We start from the raw sequence: 25769 nt of genomic DNA, 5'->3' as shown, positions 1-25769 counted from the left end.
AGATTCTCTTTTAAGAATTTTAGCCTCAGTCTACTTTCAATTAACTGTTGTACAACAGAGGCTTCTGCATATGACTGAAGTAAAGCAATTTCATTTTTCAAGTTTGAGAATCAGTCATTGAAAAAAATCCAAATCTAAAGAAATGCACAAATTAAGAGTCGGAAATTTTATTTATTTTACATATAGCTTGGGGCACATGGCTGTTTGGTTGGGTACGTATTCCAGTATTTAATTCTGTTCAAGTCAGTAAAAAAAGGCTCAGTTGTTCAGACAATAATATGAAATCCAATTTGCAAATTAAGTTCGGCAAAGTAAAAAGTGCTTGCTTTTTTTCTAAATTTATTTGATGACGTTATGCTGAGGTCACTGAAAGTCATTGTTCACGTAACGAAGTTCAGTACTAACATACAGTTGAATTGCATATTTTCAAATCATTACTCGGTTGCCTTATTAAAAATTTAATAACAAACATAACGTAAGAGTGACTTCTCAGTTTTCTTTATCATTACATACTCACTTAAAATTAGCATCAAAAAAACGTGACAACCTTCAGTTGCCGGCCGGCGTGGCCGAGCGGTTCTAGGTACTTCAGTCTGGAACCGCTACGGTCGCAGGTTCGAATCCTGCCTCGGAATGGATGTGTGTGATGTCCTTAGGTTAGTTAGGTTTAAGTCGTTCTAAGTTCTAGGGGCCTGATGACCTCAGATGTTAAGTCCCATACTGCTCAGAGCCATTTGAACCTTTTGAACCTTCAGTTGTCACGTCAGTGTTTAATAATGCATGTTTTTCTTTCCCATCGTCTTTTACAGCATTTTGGATGTAAATTGCCCTAGTGGGCTGGCGACCGCTAATTGTTTCCTTTTCGTTCATTAGTGTAACTTTTGGATTCATGATCAGTGGTATCCCTTTTCTGTCCAGTGTTGTCCGTGAGTGAATGCGCAAAATAACAGTCATTTTCCAAATTATAGCCCTGTTCGGGTTAATTACTTTTTATTTTTAGTAGACTTTCCATCAGAAGGGTCGGTTGTACACTTTCCTCCTACTTATTGGTATCACTTTTTCGGGAAAGATAGCCTTATCAGAAAAATCCGTTAGGCATACACGCGATCCACGGTCATATTTTATATTGCAAGCAGGATAGGTCGATTAGTAAGTAGGGAGGTTACACGATGATGTCCCAGATGTGCTCGGTTGGAGACTGATTGGGTGATCCGTGACCATGAGTTGTTTAGTTGAAACGTCCCCTTAGAACAATTATACATGACTGTGCTTAAACTGACACACAATATTTTTTTAGCGCAACGCAATCTGACTTTCAGTAATCCCTACAAGAGAATGGCCCTGACTAAATTAACCTATACGTTTCACAAATCACTTACCTCACAAAAATCTTCGTTACTCAAGCTACTGCAGTACAGCGAGCGCCACTACTGCCAGCTAAATAAAAGATTCAAACTACGGAAGGCACTAACTATTGATAGGCATAGTTAGCAAATGAAAGATTTTGATAGAGAACAAACAATGTATTTACCTTAATAGTGTTCAAAAGTCATAATGTATATAGCAGTTCATGATATCCAGTATTACAAATTTCAAAACTCCGCCATCTCTCTCCTCACATCCACCACTGCTGGCGGCTCACCTCCAACTGCGCAGCGCTACGCGCTGTTAACATCCAGCTGCCCGACACTACAATAGCCAACAACAATGCAAACCAGCCAAGACTGCACACAGCACAGCCAGTGATTTTCATACAGAGCGCTACGTAACGTTGCCAATAAGAAAGCATAAACAGCCTACTTACATAGTCTTCCATAATAATGTGTAACTTACTTTTTCAAGCCTCGTCGTACCTGTTAGTGTCGGTTCAGAAGGCAGCTGTCCTACAATTAACTGTTTTGTAAGAGTTCGTTTCATAGCCTATGGTGCCAGGGCAGCATGTCGAGACTCTGTAGGGTACGTTGGCTTACAACAACAGTATGTGGTCGATAGTTATCCTGATGGGGAACACCCCCTGGAGTGCTGCTCATCAATGACAGCACAATATGTCGAATCACTAGACTGACGCACAATTGTGAAGTTAGGGTGCGTGGGTGACCACGAGAGTGCTCCAATGCGTGGGATAACCATGAGAGTGCTCCTATGCGTGAGATAACCACGAGAGTGCTCCTACTGTCATAAAAAATCGCGCCCCAGATCATAACTCCAGTAGTAGGCTCAGTGCGTTTAGCAAGCAGACTGCTTGGTTGCAGGCTCTCACCTGGCCTCCTTGTAACCAACACACGCCCATCATTAGCACCGAGGCAGAACGGGCTTTCATCTGAAGACACGACAGACCTACATCCTTCCCTCCGATGAACTCTCGCTCGAAACCACTGAAGTCGCAAATGGTAGTGGTTTGCGGTCAATGCAATGCACACGCTACAGAGCGTCTGGGTCGCAGCTGTCCTACAATTAACAGTTTTGTAAGAGTTCGATTTACAGCCTGTGGTGCCAACTGCTGCAGATGCAATACGATGGCTAGAGGCTCACACCGAGCACGATGGTCGTCCAACTCGGCAGTGCGCAGTGGTCGTCCGTGGCGCGGTCTTATTAGGGCCGTACATATTCTCTTGACCACAGCTGCCACCACTTGCCTACATTCCTGCCAAGTCTTTCTGCAGTATCGCAGAAGGAACATTCTACTTCTCGTTACTCTGTTACACGATCCCGTTCAAACTCAGTGAAGTCTTGATAATGCCGTCTTTGCTCTCTTAAAGGCAAGCCGGCCGGAATGGCCGCGCGGTTAAAGGCGCTACAGTCTGGAACCGCACGACCGCTCCGTCGCAGGTTCGAATCCTGCCTCGGGCATGGATGTGTGTGATGTCCTTAGGTTAGTTAGTTCTAGGGGACTTATGACCACAGCAGTTGAGTCCCATAGTGCTCAGAGCCATTTGAATCTTAAAGGCATTTTTGACTAACAATAATTCACCACGTGCAGTCTCAAAGGTAATTAACGCTCACGACCGTTACAGCAATTAACGAAGCAAACCTGATTTGCATCCTCATAGTGGCTCTACTAGCGCCATTCTATTATGCGACTGGCGCGAAATTTGAATAGACATCGTCTTTCAGATGCAGAAACACGCTTGCCAACTTTCGATTATGATGCACAACTCCTTCTTGGTGTTGTGATTTTTTTTTCCGTCAGTGTGTACTGCTTCGTCTCAGGCACCAGACCTAACAGATTTTGTTACTTTGCATAGCCCTTTGCGGTAAACGGTCTGCAACGATTTTTTTTCAACACTGTTTCCCCATTTTCCAGAAGGTCATCCGCACGTGATTTCTCTATTAAAGAATTATAACCAGCTGCCATCATATCTCCATCGCTGTATTCCTTGCCCCTAATTTTCCAAAAACATGTGTGACTCTTATAATAAATTCAATAATGAGCTCTCTAGAGCATTGACGCGTGTCTGCCATTCAAGAATTCTCTGTGTGCACACAGGCGAGAAAGACTTGACTGAACAAAGGGCTGACTGAAACACGTTTCGCGCACCAGAGTTGAGGTGAATTTCTGTCCACTCGCCACGATTTGTATGCGCAGAAATGGTTGGCGTCCACAGAGCTGAGCAGTTTTGCTCAAGCCTCCACCTCCAACTTACAGGTTTGCGCAAATCTGCCTGCGTAGACATTAGCGCTGACAGAACGTTGTGTGCGGACGGGCCTTGAGAACAGTGTTGCCAGCTTAGCCACTTTATGGCTAGATATAGCCTTTGTGAAGTGGCAAATGGCCATTGTTCTTGGAAAAAAAACTACTGGTTGCATGCCTAGTCATTTTTGTGATATGATCTAGCTATTTCTAGACTTTTTCAAAATGTTCAAATGTGTGTGAGTTCTTAAGGGACCAAGCTGCTGAGGTCATCAGTCCCTAGACTTACACACTACTTAAACTAACTTAAACTACCCTATGCTAAGTACAACACACACACCCATGCCCGAGGGAGGACTCGAACCTCCGGCGGGAGGAAGCCATTTTTATAAATCGATGATTTTCGGAGTAAAAACGGAAAAAATACAACTTTGCATTTTATTATGAACATCTTTATATATTTTTTTAACTGTCCCTATTCCTCCTTGATACAACAGAATTTATCATGTTACATAGGAAACTCTGCACAGAAACACTGAATTTCTTATCCGTGAAACCAATAAATGATTTTCGTGTTCTTCTCAGCTCCGTTTAGAATACAGATACATATACGACACAATTAACTGCGAAGAAGGCGAACGCGATCCACAAATGATTCCAAAAATGTGCAATATTCGCTAGATTTCCAATGAGCCCACTGTCAGTAGAATTTTGGAACAATATGTAGAACTAACACCACTTTTTGAATTAACCTGCTACAAGGCACATTGTTTTATTGCAGACTTTTTATACAATATGCACAGGGATCCACCCAATACAAAGTACCGATGCTACTTCACAATTTTCTGACTGAAGTACAAAAAACCAATGAACTTTTTGAATCCGACACTGTGGATCCCATTAAGCTGTTAGATAGATTGTCCAATAGTTCGCTCCAGAAAAGACAGAGTAAAAAATACCTGATCCCCTCAGAAGCAGCATTGATAATTTTATTGATTCACGTCCGTATTTCGACTGCAAAGTCGAAAATGAACTAAAACCCTCCAGTCTGTCTGATGATGCAAAGAAATCTCTACGGAACAGATGTGTGAATTTCGAATAAGAACCGGTTCACTTGTTATAAGTGTCAAGGAACACTGGAAACAACATATTACTGATTTGATGTTAAGTGAGGGTTTTGAGCAAAATGATTTTTTTTTTCGAGTCATCAGACTGGTTTGATGCGGCCCGCCACGAATTCCTCTCCTGTGTCAACCTTTTCATCTCAGAGTAACACTTGCAACCTACGTCCTCAATTATTTGCTCGATATATTGCAATCTCTGTCTTCCTCTACAGTTTTTACCCTTTACACGTCCTTCTAGGACTGCGGACGTCACCCGAAGTTATCCCCTCATGCCTTAACAAATGTCCTATTATTCTGTTTCTTCTTGTCAGCGTTTTCCATATGTTCCTTTCCTCACCGGTTCTGCGGAGACCTCCTCCTTACCTTATCAGTCCACCTATTTTTCAACTCTCTTCTGTAGCACCACATCTCAAAGGCTTAGATTCTATCTTGTACTTGTTTTCCCATGGTCAATGTCTCGCTACCACACAATGCTGTGTTCCAAACATGCAGTCTCAGAAATTTGTTCCTCAAGATATGACCTAGGTTTGATACTAGCAGACTTTTCCTGGCCAGGAATGCCTTTTTCTCCAATGCTAGTCTGCTTTTTATGTCCTTCTTGCTCCGTCAATCATGGTTATTTTGCTACCTAGGTAGCAGAACTTCGTCTACTTCGCGATTCTCAATTGAAGGGCTTATTTCATTAGTGGTACAAGTTCATTATCTCCACTTTGCTGCCTATAATGCTCCTGAAATTAATGATCCAAACAAACTGATAGAAAGGTTCATCTTTAGCAAGAAGCCATATAGTTGAATATTTCCGGTATCTCAACTGCAGATTTTTCAGCGCGCATTTAACTTTAGGACTCTGTATCTCAGAATGAACAAAAATAGACTTGTACCACTATTGAAATAAGCCCTTCAATTGTAATGTTAAGTTTCTCGCTGTTCGCATTTTAGCTACGTCTCATTACTTTCGTCTTTCTTCGATTTACTCTCAGTCCATGTTATGTACTCTTTAGACTGTTCATTCCGTTCAACAAATCATGTAATTCTTCTTCACTTTCAATGAGTATAGCAATGTCATCAGCGAATCGTATCATTGACATCCTTTCACCTCGAATTTTAATTCCATTCCTGAACCTTTCTTTTGTTTCCATCATTGCTTCTTTGGTGTACATATTGAACAGCAGGGGCGAAAGACTACAGCCTTGTCTTACACCCTTCTTAATCCGTGCACTTCGTTCTTGTTCTTCCAGTCTTATTATTCGCTCTTGGTTCTTGTACATACTGTGTATTACCCGCCTTTCTCTATAGCTTACCTCTATTTTTCTCAGAATTTCGGATATCATACACCATTTTACACTGTCGAACGCTTTTGCCCTGTTGAGAAATCCTATGAAGGTCTCTTGATTTTTCTTCAGTCTTGCTTTCATTATGAGCCGCAATGTCAAAACTGCATCTTTGTGCCTTTACCTTTCCTAAAGCCAAACTGATCGTCATGTAACAGATCCTCAATTTTCTTTTCGATCCTTCTCTATAGTATTCTTGTCAGCAACTTGGATGCATGAGTTATTAAGCTGATGCGATGCTCCTTGTAGAGGCTTTCAGTCTATTCTTTCTACCTATCTGCTCTCTCCTCTGCATTTAACAGTGGAATTCCCACTGAACTCGTAATGTAACGGCCCCTGCTCTTAATTCCACCGAAGGTAGTTTTGACTTTCCTTTATGCTGATCCGTCCTTCCTATAATCCTTTCTTTTTCGATTTCTTCACCTTTTTCATGTAGCTATTTTGCCTTAGCTTACCTGCACTTCCTATTTATTTCATTCCTAAATGACTTGTATTTCTGTATTCCTGAATTTCCCTGAACATTATTGTCTTTCCTTATTTCATCGATCAGGTGAAGTATTTCATCTGTTATGTATGATTTCTTCGCAGATGTTTTCCTTGTACCTGCGATTTTCTTTCCAACTTCTGTGATTGCCCTCTGTAGAGATGTCCATTCTTTTTCAGATGTACTGGTTGTTCAGCTGTACTGCCACTATCGCAGTGTTTACGGCGTATGAGAACTTCAAACGTATCTCTTCATTTTTTACTACTTTCGTATTCCACTTCTTTGCACAATGATTCTTTCTGACTAGTCTTCCAGCCTACTCTTCAACATTATTAATTTGTGATCTGAGTCTATATCTGCTCCTGGGTACGCCTTACAATCCACTATCTGATTTCGGAATCTCTGCCTGACCATGAAGTAATCTAACTGAATCTTCCGGTATCTCCCGGCCATTTCCATGTATACCTACTTCTCTTGTGATTCTTTAAGAAAGTATTATCTATTACTAACTGAGATTTATTACAGATCTCTATTAGTCGTTCTCATCTCTCGTTTCTATTACCAAGCCTATATTCTCCCGTAACCCTTTATTCTACGCCTTCTCCTATAACCGCACTCCAATCCCCCATGACCATTAGATTTTCATCTCCATTTACGCGTTGTATAGCTCGTTCATCAGCTTCATATACTTTCTCTGTCTGTTCATCTTCGGTTTGTGATGCCGTCGTGTGTATCTGAACCATCGTTGTCAGTGTCGGTTTGCTGCCGATTCCTATGAGAACAACCCTATCACTGAACTGTTCACAGTAACTCACTTTCTACCCTACCTACCTATTCATAACGAATCCAACTCTAGTTATATTGTACCATTTTCTGCTGCTGTTGATTTTACCCTATACTCATCTGACCAGAAATCATTGCCTTTCTTCCATTTCACTTCACTGGCTCCTACTATATCGAGACTGTCTCAGCATTTCCCTTTTCAGATTTTCTATCTTCCCTGCCACATTCAAACTTCTGACATTCCATACCCTGACTCATAGAATGTTATCCTTTCTTTTGTTATTCAGTCTTTTTCTCATGGTGACTTCCCCCTTGGCAGTCCCATCCCGCAGATCCGAAAGGGGAACTATTCCGGTATCTTTTGCCAATGGAGAGATCATCATGATACTATTTCAACTACAGACCAATGTTCTGTGGGTACCCATTATGTGTCTTTAATGGAGTGGTTTCCAGTGCCTTCTGCATCCTCATACCACTGATCATTGCTCATTCTTCCGCTTCTAGAGGCAATTTCCCACCCTAAGAGCAAGAGAGTGGCATTCGCTCCTCCGCCCTCTTTGAGAAGCTCGTTGGCTGAATGACGGTGACTTCTCATGCCGGAAGTCTTCGGCCGCCATTGCTGATGATGTTTATTCAAAATTTAAGCGGTGGCGGGGTTCGAACACGCGGCTGCGGGCGTATTACTAATCAAAGACGCTTCCCCTACACCACGAGTGCATCCTGCAAAAATGTCTACAAAATTGGAAAACATTGGCGAACCATGCGTTATCGCAAACAAATCAAACATTCACTTGTGAATTCTGGCAAGAAGTTAGTCAGTTCAGTGATTCTGGATTCTCATTCGCATTTTCATTGTGAAGTCTACCACACTCCAGTGCGGAAGTCGAGAGAATTTTAGCCAGGTAAACTTGGTGAAAAACACATTCAGAAACATACTTAATACCAATACACACTCTGCTGTTCTGAGTGTAAGGTACGAAATGAGAAGGCACCATAAGCATTGTTTTCAGAAAGTCTCAGAGAAGATACTGAAGCTTTTTGGTACAAATGTCGCATACACAAGGGATACCAGGGAAATCTGCAGCAGCAGCACTTTTAATTTTTTTTTTTGCGTTAGACATATAAATTATGATGTAGCCATTTCTGGCCTATTTTACGAGACTGTTTTGTTATCTTATTGAATAATACAGGTTGACGAGATAAGTGTAAGTGTAGAGGAAATGCAATGAAATTACAGAAACAAATAACTGAAATGGACTTACGATTTATTTAAAGTAAAAAATACAGTGAAAAATATTTTTATGGAAGATGCTGAAAGTGACCGTCTGAAACATCAGTACACAGCTGTGCACGTCTAAGCATATTCAGATACACTCCGCATAAAGTTCGGATATCGACGGTGGCAACTTTAAGACTGATGTCTTTCAGTTCCTGTATTGTGTGTGGATTTCTTCCATAGACAATGTTCTTCAAGTACCCCCACGAGAAAAAAAATCAGATGTTGTTAGGCCCGGCGTACGTGATGACTACAAATTTTTACTGACGGTTCGTCCTCAGTGACATCATGGACTCGTTCCAGAGGTACCTTAGACGTGTTGCACGCTGCCCCACCTTGCTGGAAGAAGCAGTATTGTCTTTCATATTTAGTTTGTTTGGCACGAAAAGTATCAAGAATTTCCATATATTTTTAGCACAAAATGTATCAAAAGTTTCCATACACGCAACCACGTTGAGGGTAGTGTCAAAAGCCAGAAAATATCGGTCCATTTAAATAAGCTTATCCATTACGGATGTTTTAGAACCCGTGACTGTTTATTCAATTTAAATACGTAAAACTGCAACCAGTCACTTTTTTTTAAATAGTTATTTGTTCATTCAGTGAACCGGTTTTCTAGCCTTTTCAGGCTCATCTTCAGATGGTTTTCCAGAAGTTACATGGCTATTTCAAGCATTATGCCAGGTGCTAGGCTCTTGTCACAGAGCGAGCACCCAGCATAATGTTTGAAATAGCTATGATACTTCTGGAAAACCGCCTGAAGATGACCCTGAAAAGGTTTGAAAACCAGTTCATAGAATGAACAAATAAGTATTTGAAACAAAAGTGACTGGTTTCAGTTTTGTGGATTTACATTTATATCGGCGCAATGATGCGCGTTCCTGTTACACCACACCAAACACCGATTTGTTCATCATGGACTGGTTACTGACACACAATGATAGGATTCTCCGTTGTCTATTACTTTGTGTTCTGTGTATTCATACAGACAGAAAGATGAAACTGTTGGGAAAGCAGGAGGACGGAAATTAGTAATAAAATGATACTTATTAAGAAAGAAGAAATATTCAACTTGAAAGATGCGTCTTAGACGTTTGAAATTATTACAGGTCCTCTTGTAAGTGGGCTGCTTCTGTGTTGGCAGCGCTGTGTAGCGCTTTACATTGGATCTCTGACTGCGCTTTCTTTGTAAGAGACTCTGTGGCTGGTTGGAATCGTTATTGGAAGTTAATCGCCAGTAGTGTTGGGCAGTTGGAAGTTAGTCGCCAGCAGTGATGGAAGTACTGTTGGGCAGTTGGAGGTGGTTCAAATGGCTCTGAGCACTATGGGACTTAACATCTGTGGTCATCAGTCCCCTATAACTTAGAACTACTTCAACCTAAGGAACCTAGGGACATCACACACATCCATGCCCGAGGCAGGATTCGAACCTGCGACCCGTAGCTGTCACGCGGTTCCAGACTGAATCGCCTAGAACCGCACGGCCACACCGGCCGGCAGTTGGAGGTGAATAGCCAGCAGTGATGGATGTTAGATGTGAGAAGTTAGCATTGATGGAGGGTACGGGTCTGAAGTGTTAGCGTAAGCTAACGATCTGTGCATGTTCGACTTGGAGATTGAACATTATTCATGATTATATATCTTTGTACTGGATGTCAATGACGATTTATATTCGTGTTTGAACTGGATGTCACATTATTAACGTAAAACATACATTATTTGGTTTGCAACAAAATCTTTCCTTTGCTAACCACATGCCTATTAGTAGTTAGTGGCTTCAGTAGTTAGAATCTTTTATTTAGCTGGCAGTATTGATGCTCGCTGTATTGCAGTAGTTGGCGTAATGAAGATTTTTGTGAGGTAAGTGGTTAATGAAATGTGTAGGTTTTTGTTAGGATTTCTTTTTAGTCAGGGCCATTCTTCTGAATTAATTATTTGAAGTCAGGTTATCTTTTTTTGAGTAGTCAGATTGCGTTGCGCTAGGATATTGTGGGTCTCAGTCATTCAGCAATATAAGTTCAGACACACGCATTTAAATAAAGAAGTTTCACACTAAAGTATTAAAGTGTTTGAAATTATCACAGGTCCTCTAAAATATTAAAAGTCCTGTCACCGTGCCTCTGAAGATGCCTACAGTGAGTCCACAGCTGGCCTACGACGCAGCTTGTAGACTCGGCGGTAACTGGGGACTGTATACGACTCGGTGCACTGAAGAGAACTGTCTGCCATAGCTCAGTGCTCCGGTATTTAACGAGGCCTCGACCAATTGTTATCCACATACGTGATGCCCATGGGTTGGCAGCTGCGGCGCCTGGCGGACATCGGTGTAATTCTTAACTGCCAACCCAAACAACTGCTGCGCTACGAGTGTTCCGAGCGCGGCTATCGATCATGGTGCGGCATTCTCTGGAGTCGTGACTACCGTCACCACAGAAACCATGCTTCATCACTCATGGTGTAATGGTAAGGGTCTAACAAACCATCGTTGATGTTATTCAAAAGCCACTTGCAGCAGTCTACACGTTTCCGAATGTCATCCACCCGTAATTGCTGCTCAACCGTCACACGATATGTCTTCGAATTAAGACTTTTCAATATCCTCTGGCAACTCCTCCTACTCTATGCGCCTTTTGGGCCAGTTTGTTTGTAGACTTCTTTGGGCTCTGAATAATTCTTCGGTGAATGTCTGCAATAACTTCTGGTGTGGGAACTGAAGGAATTCTTAGCAGTTTTACATTTTGCACAGATCCGTAAGTGCGCCAATTTTTATACAGACTCTGTATTGCTCTCTTTGGTGGTAGTCCTCTGTCCTGATACTTGACCCCGAAAATTTCGCTAGTTTTTTTAATCGAACCTGTTTTCACACAAAGATGAGCATTGTCCGCCGCGAGGTTGATTGCCTACATCTACATCTACATTTATACTCCGCAAGCCACCCAACGGTGTGTGGCGGAGGGCACTTTACGTGCCATTGTCATTACCTCCCTTTCCTGTTCCAGTCGCGTATGGTTCGCGGGAAGAACGACTGTCTGAAAGCCTCCGTGCGCGCTCTAATCTCTCTAATTTTACATTCGTGATCTCCTCGGGAGGTATAAGTAGGGGGAAGCAATATATTCGATACCTCATCCAGAAACGCACCCTCTCGAAACCTGGCGAGCAAGCTACACCGCGATGCAGAGCGCCTCTCTTGCAGAGTCTGCCACTTGAGTTTGTTAAACATCTCCGTGACGCTATCATTTTTACCAAATAACCCTGTGACGAAACGCGCCGCTCTTCTTTGGAGCCTCCTGGTGGTTTTGCGGGCACGAGACGCAGTAAGGAAAGAATGTAAGCGGAGGAGAGACGGCCGGCAGCCATTAAGGCAAAGACATGGCCCGCAAATGCGTAAGTCCACTGACAAGTGGTTTTGACAAAGGGCAGACTTTTATGGCGCTGTGGCTGGAAACGAGAATCTTTGAAACGGCGAAACTGGTCGCCTGTTGGCGCACTTCTGTCTTGTGCATCTGTGGAAAGTGGTTGAAGGGTGGTGAAATAACAAGTAGGCCGTATGGTATTGGACGACCACGTCACATCACAAGATGTAGCGGTCGGAGTATCCCCCCCCCACACACACACACAAACACACACTGTGTAACCCAGGATAGACAGCGATCTGTGGCAGATCAGACGACACGGTATAATGCTGGTGCAGGTACAAGTGTTTCGTAGCACACCGTTCAAATGCCATTGTTGAACGACAAGCCCCATTATCACACGATCCCTACGTGTTCTTCTGTTGACCCAACGACAACCACGGGTCCTAACACATCTGAAATGTAACGTCCACTGTTCAAAGTGCCGTCAGTGCGAACAAGAGATGACCGAGACGTGTAACCAATGGCACCCCATACCATCACGCCGGGTGATACGCCAGTATGGCGATGACGAATACACGCTTCCAATGTGCGTTCACCGCGGTGTCGCCAAACACGGATGCGACCATCATGATGCTGTAAACAGAACCTGGATTCGTCCGAAAAAATGACGTTTTGCCATTCGTGCAGCCAGGTTCGTCGTTGAGTACACCATCGCAGGCGCTCCTGTCTGTGATGCAGCGTCAAGGGTAACCGCAGCTATGGTCTCCGAGCTGATAGTCCATGCTGCTGCAAACGTCGTCGAACTGTTCGTGCAGATGGTTGTTGTCTTGCAAACGTCCCCATCTGTTGATTCAGGGATCGAGACGTGGCTGCACGATCCGTTACAGCCATGCGGATAAGATGCCTGTCATCTCGACTGCTAGTAATACGAGGCCGTTAGGATCCAGCACGGCGTTCCGTATTACCCTCCTGAACCCACCGATTCCATATTCTGCTAACAGTCATTGGATCTCGACCAACGCTTATAGCAATGTCGCGATACGATAAACCGCAATCGCGATAGGCTACAATCCGACCTTTATCGAAGTCGGAAACGTGATGGTACGCGTTTCTCCTCCTTACACGAGGCATCACAACAACGTTTCACCAGGCAACGCCGGTCAACTGCTGTTTGTGTATGAGAAATCGGTTGGAAACTTTCCTCGTGTCACCACGTTGTAGGTATCGCCACCGGCGCCAACCTTGTGTGAATGCTCTTAAAAGCTAATCATTTGCATATCACAGCATCTTCTTCCTGTCGGTTAAATTTCGCGTCTGTAGCACGTCATCTTCGTGGTGTAGCAATTTTAATGGCCAGTAGTGTATAAGTTAAATGTTTATTTGACACTACAATAGTGAAGCCATTGTCGCACTACATAAAATTTTTCTTTAAAAAAAGGTGTTACATTACCGGATTCAACGAACTACGTCGTCATTTTCAAATGTAAAACATCAGATGGAAATATATAATGGGAACTGTGACCATACATCTAACAACCATTACGATTGTTGCCAGATGTATGGTCACAATTCCCATTATACAGGGTGATTCACGAAAAGATGCAAATACTTTAATATTTTATTCTACATGTAAAACTAAAGAAAAAAGTTCATATAAATATAGGTCCGCAAATGGCTAGTTTCGGAGTTACGGCTAATAAAAGATTTTGCCTGAAATTTAGCAACTTCGCCAATGTGAAGCCATCGCAAAACTATACGAGGTTAAAGTACAGCACGATTTCCATTTATTTTGTTGTTATTGATCTGGTGAATGTAATAAAACGTGTCCTAGACTTGTATCTGCAGTAGTTTTCCTGACCATCCAGAGAAGCAATGATTATTACACAAGTAAATTCGTTTAATTTCCATTAAGAATGTAGGAACCTTTGTGTCATTGTTGGCAACCGATAGTGAGTTGTTTCAGTCGTTTCTTAACCTTGAAACGAGTTAATTTTCTGTAGTATTCAGTGAAAGAACATAATAGTGTATGTAAGTGAAACTACATAGTAACTGTTGTAGTTGGTAGATTATGTATGAAATAGGGATGCCTTTCAAATTTACGACAAAGGAATACGTCGATAAGGTGTTTATTTATGGCAAATGTGATGGTAATGCTACGGTTGCAGTTAACGAATATCGCGTACGTTATTTAACTCGGAGGACACCGAATGCAGGAACGATTAGCGGAGTATTTCGAATGTTACGGGAGACAGGTTCTCTACCTAGCGTTTATAAACAGTGCGAGCGCTCGATACGCGAAGACCATGATGATTATTACCATCATTTATCCAAAATTAAATTCTGTTGAAAACTTTGTGGTATTGTCTGGAATTTAAAAAACAAAGTGGGCCAAGTAGTTAATAAATTTAAAAAAAAATTACGAAATTACGTCTTTGCTTGTCTGGATGTTCTGGAAAACTACTGCAGATACACGTCTGGGACAGTATTATTAGATTCAACAGATCAATAACAACAAAATAAATGGAAATCGTGCTTTAACATCGTACAGTTCTGCAATGACTTCATTCATATTTGCGAAGTTGTTAAATTTCAGGCAAAATCTTTTATTAGCCGTAACTCTGTAACCAAACTTTTGCGGGCCTATGTTTAGATGAACTTTTTTCTTTAGTTTTACTTGTAGAATAACATTTTGAAATATTTGCATATCTTCGTGAATCACCGTTTATGTTCTACGGTCGCAGGTTCGACGTGTATGTTCTACGGTCGCAGGTTCGAATCCTGCCTCGGGCATGGATATGTGTGATGTCCTTAGGTTAGTTAGGTTTAAATAGTTCTTAGTCCTAGGGGACTGATGACCTTAGCAGTTAAGTCCGATAGTGCTCAGAGCCATATGAACCATTTGTTAGTAGGCATCCGGTGCCACATACTTCTGAAAGCCTGTCAAGGACTTGTAGACTGTGTTTGAAAAGTGGAACAACACGCTATTAAACGGGTGGTCATAATGTCTTGGCTCGTCGATGTATATGCTTCCACAATTCCAATTCTACCTTCTATCGAGAAAGTCATTTTGTAGACCACAAAGAGTAACGTCAAACTTCACTGATAAAATAAACTGAAAAGCTGACAGAAGAATGCTAACAATCGATTACTGAATAAAACTGTGTGTTGTTGTAGCTGTTCACTCTATTTCAGAAGTAGAAATATTGCAATTGCATTCAAAGACGAGGGGGGGGGGGACTTTTAATGCGCCCCCTATAGTATGGTCATCAGTACATGGCGCAGGCTGTCCAATATTAAAATAGGACAATCTACCATTAGCCAAGTAAGTGCATTTAAATATCTTGGAAGCACAAAAACTGAAGACTTGAGATGTCACCAGGAGGTGAAAACTCGAATTGCCACAGCGAAGGAGACATTCAACAGAAGAGGAGACTCTTATGTGGCAAATTAGATAAAGGACTAAGGAAAAGGCTTGGCAAATGTTTTGTCTGGACTGTGGCACTATATGGGGCAGAAACATGGACGCTGAGACGAGAGGATGAAAAAAGGTTAGAAGCATTTGAGATGTGGATGTGGAGGAGAATGGAGAGAATAAGCTGGATGGAAAGAGTGAGTAATGAAAGAGTATTGGAAAGGGTTGGTGAGAGAAGATGTCTGCTGAAGGTTGTAAGAGAAAGGAAAAAGAACTGGTTGGGACATTCATTGAGAACGGAGTGCTTGCTAGCAGATGCTTTGGAAGGAATGGTTTGTGGGAGAAGACTGAGAGGAAGGAGATACGAGATGACAGACGACATAAAGGGAAGAGGAAATTATGCAGACCTGAAGAGGATGGCAGAAGACCGGGCAGCCTGGAGAACTACCATGTGAAAACCTGCCTTTTGGCAGAACACTGATGGTGATGATGATGATGATGATATAGTTCGCAACCCTGCTTGAGGACACCGTTGGTGGAGCTCTGCCGCGTGCTGCAGAGTTGCAGCCAGTGTTGGGACGCGGTAGCGCAGCTGGTCTCCAGCCGCTCATCATCGCCGGCCTTGAGAGTCAACACAATTCGCGGCCGGCAGGTGATGTCACGGCTTCCTCCGCCGCAAAAGGAACAGCGGGGCTCCCCCCACGTAAATACCAAGGCGGGCGGGCGAGTGCAGCGCGTCAGTCGCGCGCTGGCCGCCGTCGAGACCGCTTCGTGATCCTGCGCTCCTCTGACTTCACACTGTCTCCTTCACCTTAGTAAGTACCGCGAATCGGCGCAGCGCCAGCAGCTCAGTGCGTCACAACGTGCCAACAATGACGTCAGTAGGGCCAGTGAACGTCATATTTACCGTTCGAAATTTTCACGTACAGCCACGTAGCACCCGGGGATCATTAGCAGACACTAAGCAGCTTTCGCTTCGAGGTGGATCATTGGAAGACACGAGCAGCTTGCCGGGCAAATGATTAACGTGTTATTACGAGGGCAAGACCGAGTGTTTCCAAGCCTTAAAGTGAACGATGTTTATTTGTCGAAGTTATCGTGCCTTCTTCCGTCGCAAGACCGGTTTGGTGCAGCCTTCCATGCTAGTCTTTCCTGTGCAAGCCTCTTCATCTCTTCGTAAAGCTGCAACCTGCTTCAACTCGAACCTGCTTGTGCTAGTCAAGCCTCGCTCTCCCTCTACAGTTTTTACCCTTCGCAGTTCCGACCACAAACAAAGTGATGATTCCTTTGATGATTCACGCTGTATCTTATCAATTGATCTTTTCTTTTAGTCAAGTAGCGCCGCGAATTCCTTTTTCCCCAGTTTCGATCCAGTACCCTTATCTAATTTATCGATCTAGTCATCTAATCTTCAGCAGTGTTCTGTAGTTTCACGTTTCCAAAGTTTCTAGCCTCTTTTTGTCTACACTGCTTATCGTCCACGTTTCCTGTAATGTCTCATTCTTCTTTCCAGTTTTTATATGACGGCAAAAAACACCTCTCTGGCTCTAGAAAGGTTATTAAAATCACAACCGATTTCACGCCAGTTTACGCCCATTCTCAGGTGATCTAAACGGTGTGCGGACATTTGCCACGCCGGACATTTGCCACGATTTTACCTGCTCGGAAGGGTTGGGTCCCTTGTCTCCCCCTCCTCCTCTTCATCGCTGTCGCGCAGTAAAGGTACTTACTGAGCCTTTCCGCTGGTTTACTAACATAGGAGCAGAATCTCTTTGGATTTTCTGCCGCATTTTTAGAGAGACTTTCGGTATGGAAACTATTAAATGCATCTCGCATTGAAATCCGCACCAAAGTTCGAGGCTCAGTAATACTATTTCTTTCAACTTACGCCACATATGGTCTTTACTTACATAGTTTGGAAGGATTGGAGATTGTCTCTTAGAAAGATGTCAACCGAATTTTTATCGGCTTGTATATGATTGTCTCTTAGAAAGACGTCAACCGAATTTTTAGATATATATCGCGTTTAGTTTTTGTGAATTTCTTTCTACGGAATTGAGCCTAATCCCTGTATCCGTCGTGATGGTCAGGATTATTTGTGGCTAAGAGGTCAAGTGTGTTTTCGTAACCATTTACAATTTGAATGGCCTCGTGAACTAATTGTTCAAAATAATTTAAAAAAAAAGCATTTAGAACAATTAGGCAAGTTGATTTCTGTCTACAATAGGGTCTGAAAATGTATTTTTGTCAACATACGGAAGGTAGATTGAAGTCACTGCCAACTATAATTGTATGAGTAGCGTACCTATTTGTGATGAGACTCAAGTTTTCTTTGAACTGTTCCGCAACTGTTTCATCTGAGGCCGGGGGTCGGTAAAGGGAGCCAGTTATTAATTTATTCCGGTTGTCGAATATAACCTCTGCACATACTAAGTCACAGAAACTATTTGCTTCAATGTCGCTTGTGAGCTGAAACATACATTACATTATTTTTCCTTAAGTTGTGCTTTTTGTTTCTGTTTTAGTGCAGATCACTACAATTACGGCTTTTCCTTCCGAAACATAGAATGATTTCTCTGTGACCCTGTAATTACCAGAGCTAAACAATGTAGAACAGCAACGTTACGTTACAAGCATAGCATTCTGTATTACTTCATTTCCTTATTTCTAACATTTTAAAATTGTACGTCGACTTTAGATGACATGTCAATCATAGATGTTCTTATCTCTATTTAGTGAACGTATTTTCAGTCATGTTTTGAACATTGTCCCGCTACACATTATTAACTAATGCTTTGCCGCAAGGGATATCGGATTTTAGAGAGTAAATTAATATGGAGTATGTCGTTCTTCTTTTCAAACATTCACATTCCCATTTCTTCTTTCCTTATTGTCTTTTGGGAGTGCAGTTGTAATTAAAGTAAGCACAAATGCAGTGATAAAAAAGAAATGATTAGCGTACATTCGCATTCTCTTTACATCGTTCCTTTGTTGTTGCTCCCATGCCGATGGACTGTTTCTATCGCAATCAGTAAGCGTGAAGGAAGCTACCCTACAGACACAGGCACCTATATTTATACTTGGCAGAACTAATTACATACTGACATAATCGTCGGTATTGCTTTCGTTTCCGAGAAGTTATAAATATTTCGATTTCGGAAAAGAAGCTCTGTATTTGGCCAAAACGTCGGAAAAGAAGGTCCCATACGTACTGGCTGTATCGAGTAAGATGTGGAGACGGCGGTTTGAAAGCGGACAGAAGTAGTACGAGGAAGGGCGTCCCTTACCTGAGGGATCGCTACCTGGCGAAGGGGCAAGTGTGGCAAATGTCCGGCGTGGCAAATGTCCAGCATTCATCTAAACAGGAATTAGAAAGGAAGTATTTTACAGTTTTTCTTTTTACACTGGCGTAACAAATACTGCTACATGGAGTAGAATAGTTCTGCACACTGCGTTTACAACGTTATATTACGCCTCCTTGAAGCCTTTCTCGCCATTGGTAAATTAAAACTCGCTAGAAGTGTTTGTCAAAGGGTGTATCCCTAAAACAAAATCCAACGAGTGTTTGGTGCAGAGAGAATAAAATAAGCCATTGAAAGCGAATGAAAACGTACATAAGCACCAACAAAATCGCACTGTAATATCATCTGGGGACGGTGCGGGCATGGCCACATGGAACATTGAACTAGCTAGAGCCCTATGCGAACAGCCATGAGAAAACTGCATCGGCCGTGGTATCCGAAAACTCAGCGCTAGAGAAAATGAGGCTAGTGCGCCGAAAGGCGAAGCGTGAAAGAGGGGGAGATGCTGTACATACAATAAATTACACTTTAAATGAGCAGTTGATATAGAAAAAGGGCGATGCATGGATATAAAACTATATGGTAAATCTCCTAATATTTTTAATGGATATTGTTGCACACAATGTGAAAACCAACGGACAATTCTTCCCCACTGTTGGGCCTCTTGGCCTGTTAGGGCGTCGTCGAGAAGTTTTATTGCCATCTTTGCGTTGGTCGACCTAGCGGTCTTCCACCGTTGCGGTGTTAGTGTAGCATGGATTTTGGGATCCTTTTTGAGCTCATTCGTTGTACATCTTCTCTCCAGTCATTTTGATAGTTCAGTGCATAACTGGTGATGGGTTTCATATGAAATTCCTTTAACACATCTACATTCCTTTTGTGATCCCGTTTGGTGTAACCAGCTGTTGGTCTCAAGAATTTGATTTCACAGGCTGTTAAACTTTTCGCGTCTTTTGCCTTCATAGTCCACGTTTCGCTACCACAGCATAGCGCAGGGCTTGCTAACGTTTTACAAAGGAGTATTCTGGAGTGCTTTTGAACTAGGGAAGGTTTTTAATATGTTAGTAATGGCTCCCATTGCTTTTGTATAACTGGTGGCTTTTTTGGCTAGGTCCCTGTCTTCCAGAAAGGACAATTTGTAGCCTAAATATGTGAATGTGTTCACTCTTTCTAGAATTTTATTTTTCAAACAGATTGTACTTTGTGTTGGGTATTTTCCACAAAATGCCATAATTTATGTTTTTCCGGTATTGATATCCATGCTGTATTTCTGAGGTATAATCTGAAAACTTTGTATAGGGTGCAGTAGGTCATCCTCTGAAGATGCTACAAGGGCTGAATCATCTGAAAAAAACATAGTGTTTCTTTTGATTTGTGAAACTGTGCTGTATTTCTCTCCACTCTTGGATGATTTTATTCATATAAATAATAAACACTAGTGAAGAAAAGCTGCATCCCTGTCGTACCCCAGTATGATTCAGCCTTACTCTAACAATTTACCATCTTTCTTGACACAGATTAAATTTGTTCAGTAATTTTTGTACGTATTTTCGATAAGTTGCTGGAGAATATGATCACCTGCCAGAATCTGTAATAATTTATTTTTGTTGACTTTATCAGAAGCGTTTTTTGAAGCCGACCAAGACAATATGTGTTTCTAGATTAAATTCTCTGCGTTGTTCTGTGAGTAGTTTCAATAAAAAATAGCCATCACAGCATGATTTTCTTTTGCAAAGTGTTCCACACCCATTATAGGTTCATCGTGACTGCACAATTTATTTTTGATGGTGTTGTCGAGTCCATTAAGCTTATTCCTCGGTAGTTATCACGAGTTTTCAGTCTCCTTTTTTGAAGATAGTAATCACAATTAATTTAATCCAGCTCTCAGGTATATTATCTCCTGGCCAGATCATTTTTCAGAAGTTTAGGAATCTGTCTATAAATGACTTGCTTGCACATTTAAACAGCTCTAGATCGATTTAATCTTGTCCTGGGGCTTTATTATTTTTTTTTACAGATGGTTTCACTTGTACAGTCCACTGAGAGCTGGATTGTAAGAGGCATTGTTGTTTGAAACCATGTAATGTTTAACTCCAGGTAGCTTAGAAAAAGATTTCCCAGCTTGTAAATTTGTATTCTGTGTCAGCAATTTTCTCTTTCTCAGAAATGATTTTCATACTGCTGGCAGTCTGCGTTTTGTATCCTCTCTACTGCACCTATCAGCAATTACATTGCTCCCAAAAAGCTTTCTATATAACACTTTTAGTGTCTGATGTCCCAATCTTAATCCCCTCAATACCACCTGACTTAATTTAAGTACACTCCATTGCACGTACTCTACTTTTATTGTTATTCATCTGATAACCTCTTTCCAAGGCACTATCAGTTACTTTCAAGTAAACTTCAATAGTCTACAGTTACAAAGTCATCCATTCACTTCGAAGTGTTTTAGCGACATAGTTATTATTAATTCTCCAATCAAGTAAACTTCAACAGTCTACAGTTACAAACTCATCCATTCACTTCAAAGTGTTTTAACGACATAGTTATTATTAATTCTCCCTGAACGTTAGTGACATTTCAAGTTTCTCTTTAGTTTCCAGTTTCCCAAATTGCTCGCTTATCTTGGGGGATAGGCTATAAGCCTGACTCACACTCCCTTCTCAGCTACCGCTTCCCTTTCAAGTCCTTCAACTCTTCAACCCCGTCTCACACTCTCTTCTCAGCTTTCGCTTCCCACTCATGTCCTTCAATTCTTATAAGTGTTGCCTGGTTTCTGTACAAGCCGTAGATAGCCTTTCGCTCCCTCTACCGTTGCTACTTTTAGAATTTTAAAATGTATTCCAGTAAAAATTGTCTAAACCTTTTTCTAAATCTATAGCATACGTTTGTGTTTCCGTAACCTATTGTCGAAGATAAGTCGTAGGGTCAGTATAGCCTCGTGTGTTCCTGTATATCTCTGGAACCACACTGATCCTTCCCGAGCTCAACTTCCACCATTTCCATTCATCCGTAAATAATTGTTCAAAAAATGTTCAAATGTGTGTGAAATCTTATGGGACTTAACTGCTAAGGTCATCAGTCCCTAAGCTTACACACTACTTAACCTAAATTATCCTAAGGACAAACACACACACCCATGCCCGAGGGAGGACTCGAACCTCCGCCAGGATCAGCAGCACAGCCCATGACTGCAGCGCCCCAGACCGCTCGGCTAATCCCGCGCGGCGTAAATAATTCGTGTTACTATTTTGGAGTCTTTACTTGTTAAACTGATGGTTCGGAAGTACTCACACCTGTCAGTATCTGCCTTTAGAATTGGAATGATTATAATCTTCCTGAAGTCTGAGAGGGTTTTGTCTGGTTATGTACCTTACATATTAAGTGGAAGGATTTCAGCATGTCTGTATTTCCCAAAGTCGCCAATAATTCTGAGGGACTATCGTCTAATATTGGTGCGTTTGTTTCGACTATGCCTTTCAGTACTCTGCCAAATTATTTTTTATGTCGAAGAGCTTCTTTCCTAGTTTTTCAATTAGTAGAATCAACTGTAAAAGTGTGATTCTTTGAAGTTCTGTGAAATTCCCATCTATGGCCTCAATAACCATTTGACTCAAAATATTTGTCAACGATACCTACAGATGTATCTGCATGTTGTAAATAAAAGTCAAAGGATACCCATTATTGCGAACGCAGTGTTTGTCCCAACAATTCGTGCGTCCTTCGTTTTCCGAAAGACGCAACACCTTTGTGGATACCTGCAATTTTCTTTATGAAAGATTTTGATTCAAATTTAGTTTTTGCAGTCCAGCCCTATATTTTCATCTAGCTGTGTAAGATGACTTGCACAGTAGCCTATTCTCCGAAAACTGTTTTGTCTTTCTTGCGAAATATTTAATAAAATGAGTCACGTTTATTTCCTGGAGAACAGTGGCCATAGCATTCCCAGGAAATGAAATAGACTTTGCCATTTTTTGGTTCAGGCTCACCTGCTTCGATTAATTTCTTTGATTGATGTTTCGTTTCCGAAGTGGTGAAGAACATCTCATCCACAGTAACAAATCGTTACACAAAATAATTTGGAGTCTCTGCGAATATATTTGGGAAATTCATTTGTGCATTTCCTTGTGGTAAGCATCCAAAAAATGTGGCATTCATTTTGCTGAAAACTTTCGTGTAGTCAATCCCTCAAGTAAAATATAGCGTATTCCATCCGAGTACCTTCTGCGTTGTACTGTATTATACTCGTTTAATTGCCGATCGTCTCTTTCCATATTCAGATCTGTCTCTGAGATCTCATCTCCAGTTGCCATTTTGGTACGTCTGTCATGCGGATCATCTTCAAGAGACGTACCACTCCGTTCGAGTTGAAATTATAGGGTCAGACTCTCTATAAACGTTTCCTATCTGCAAAGAAAATTCCAATGGTTGTAAATCGTCCAAAATAAAGAATTCTGTAACGATACGGTATAAGTGTTCAACTATTTGCATGAAGTGCACACAACTCTACTACTTGCAAAAGTCGTTTGAACAAAAGTATTTGGTAATTAAAGCTGACGCGACTTACGGTAGTACGAAACGCGTAGCAAAAATAAAAATTTATTGAAATCAACGCCTTGTCAATGATACACTGAGATCCGTTCACCATGCATTCGTTCAGCTATAAACCGCTTCCAGTAACATCTACATACGCCATTAATACCACTAGCGAAGCAGCTCTTCATCAGACTTTGTGCATCCGTACGAAGGAAGGTTGGATGTTTCGCATCCAAGGTCGGATTTAGGTATGTGGAGGTGTCGGATGCAGCAAAAATTCTATGACTCACAAAAAAGGGGCTTACATGAGCATATGCTAGTCATATTTTGAATGAAGCTAAATTATCACCTCCAATCAAATCTAAATACGATAAATTTAGTTCATTTTTATCCTGTGCCTGTCGCAACTTAGAGCAGGGTCTGCATTTTGGTACATTACCGTCCATCTTGTGCGATCTTTGGCTTCTGCATTGGTAACTCCTTGAGTGGTCATGTCATTGCATAGTGTTCCAAGCCTCTACAGATATAATAAATTTTAGTGTAATAATAATTGCATAGTAAAGAAATAGTAGTAAAACATAAATGCATAGGGTTGCCGAATCCGTCAAGTCCACTTTTTATGAAACTTGAGTCCTTAGGTTCTATCTGCAGTTTATATACACTACTGGCCATTAAAATTGCTACACCAAGAAGAAATGCAGATGATAAACGGGTATTCATTGGACAAATATATTATAATTTCACGCAATTTGGATGCATAGATCCTGAGAAATCAGTACCCAGAATAACCCACCTCTGGCCGTAATAACGGCCTTGATACGCCTGCAATTTCACTAGTTCCATCCCAGCTTGCAGAAGATGAAGTTTCCGTTTGTTGTGTTTCTTTTCATTCCATCTTGGATGTTGCTGCATGAATATGGTGGTTGCATTGTTGGGATCTGCACTAACTCACTGCAAGTTTACAGCATAAATAACAGCTGACTGACATCATCAATCACTTCCTCTGAAAGTAAACCGATTGTTGTGAATATCAAGAATACCAACCAACAAGAAAATAACTTGCATTGTTGTAGAGATGAGAAATACGAAATCCTACTAAGGGAAATTTTCTATAGCATGGAAGCCTAAGGGGGGGGGGGGGTTGTTGGACCCATAATAAGTTTATTTATTTTTTCTTTCAAAGCAGCAGGGGACATAAAAAATTGTGGGTTCAACGAACCCCCCCTTTAGGCGTCCTAGGGTTAATCCGAACACTTCGTTCTTGATCTTCTACTCTCATTTTTACTTCGTGATTCTAGTACATCTTCTATATTATCCATCTGTTTCTATAGCTTCCACCTATTTTCCAGAGAATTTTGAACATCTGGTTCTTGAAGTTTTCCCGGTGTACTGTATATTCTATGAGGATTCGGGACTGCAGCTGGATCATGTTGACTTCTTGCCACAATATTTCGGCTGGAAACCGTCCAGCCATTTTCTGCCATAGGAAGGGCCGCACTACGAAAGCTACGAGAAGGTCCTCTCACGGTGGTCTTTACCATCGGATAAGGGAAACGTCGCCATGTTCTTGTCACGTGAGGTTTATGAACAGAAGATTTATAACTTGCAGAGTGAACCAATGTTTCGGAAGATTTCCCACAGGGAATACGATTTGACGATACATCTCGTCACTATACTGAGACCTTTTTTGGGGAATTACGCGCTTCGTGTTCGCAACTCTGATGACTTTATCAAAAGATTGACGTCACTTCAACTCAGTGAAACTGATTTACTAGTGAGCTTTGATGTTATCTCACTTTTTACTAAGGTTCCTCTTATGGACTCTTTGTCACTCATCAGCAGTAAGTTCACGGCCGATATAACAGTACTTTTTCGTCATGTCCTTTCCTTTTTATTTAGCAACGAATATTTTGAGCAGACAGTGTGTGTTGCTATGAGAAGTCCTCTATCCTCTCTGGTAGCAAACTTTTTTATGGAAGACTTTGAGGAAAGGGCACTTGATTCGGCAGAACTTAAACCGAGAGTCTTCTGGCGACTGTATATTCTATGAGGATTCGGGTTTGCAGCTGGATCATATTGACGTCGTGCCACATTACACTTTTGTATTGTGGCCCCCTGATGAAGAAGGCCTGTCACGCTTCTTCCAACATCTGAATTCAATCCACTAAAATATACGGTTTACAGTGGAACAGGGAAGGATGGTTGCTTATCGTTTTTTGGATGTCTTGGTTACTAGGAGAGTGAATGGGTCATTAGGGCATTCTATCTACACACATACTGACCTTTATCTGAAGGTGACGAGCTGCCATCACCCTCCACAAACTACTGGCATCCTTAGAAGGTTGGTGCACCGCCCTCCTGTTGTTTCTGATGGAGACAGCCTTACAAAGGTGCTAGAACATCTGCAGTCGGTGTTCAACAATAACGCTTACTCTTCACATCAGATTAGTGTCGCGCTAAGGAGGAAGAAACGTGACCACCCACAACATCAAGAAGACAAGGAGCTGTTCAGTGAAGGTTGGTACCCGTCTCGG

At 41.7% G+C, this 25769-nt stretch overlaps 1 protein-coding gene across 2 annotated transcripts in view; it reads left to right on the top strand.

Annotated features, from left to right (window-relative positions):
• Positions 1 to 16079: 16079 nt before the first annotated feature.
• The window catches only part of LOC126162940 (leukocyte elastase inhibitor-like), a 210621-nt gene continuing 200931 nt past the window's right edge, over positions 16080 to 25769 (top strand). For both annotated transcript variants that reach the window (XM_049919772.1, XM_049919771.1), the window contains exon 1: positions 16080 to 16212. The gene's annotated coding sequence lies outside the window, so the exon portion shown is untranslated. The remainder of the gene's footprint in view (positions 16213 to 25769) is intronic.

The sequence above is a fragment of the Schistocerca cancellata genome, chromosome 2 (genome assembly GCF_023864275.1).
Source record: "Schistocerca cancellata isolate TAMUIC-IGC-003103 chromosome 2, iqSchCanc2.1, whole genome shotgun sequence".
Taxonomy (NCBI): domain Eukaryota; kingdom Metazoa; phylum Arthropoda; class Insecta; order Orthoptera; family Acrididae; genus Schistocerca; species Schistocerca cancellata.
The sequence above is the reverse complement of the archived record's forward strand: the minus strand, read 5'-3'. Positions and strand labels throughout refer to the sequence as shown.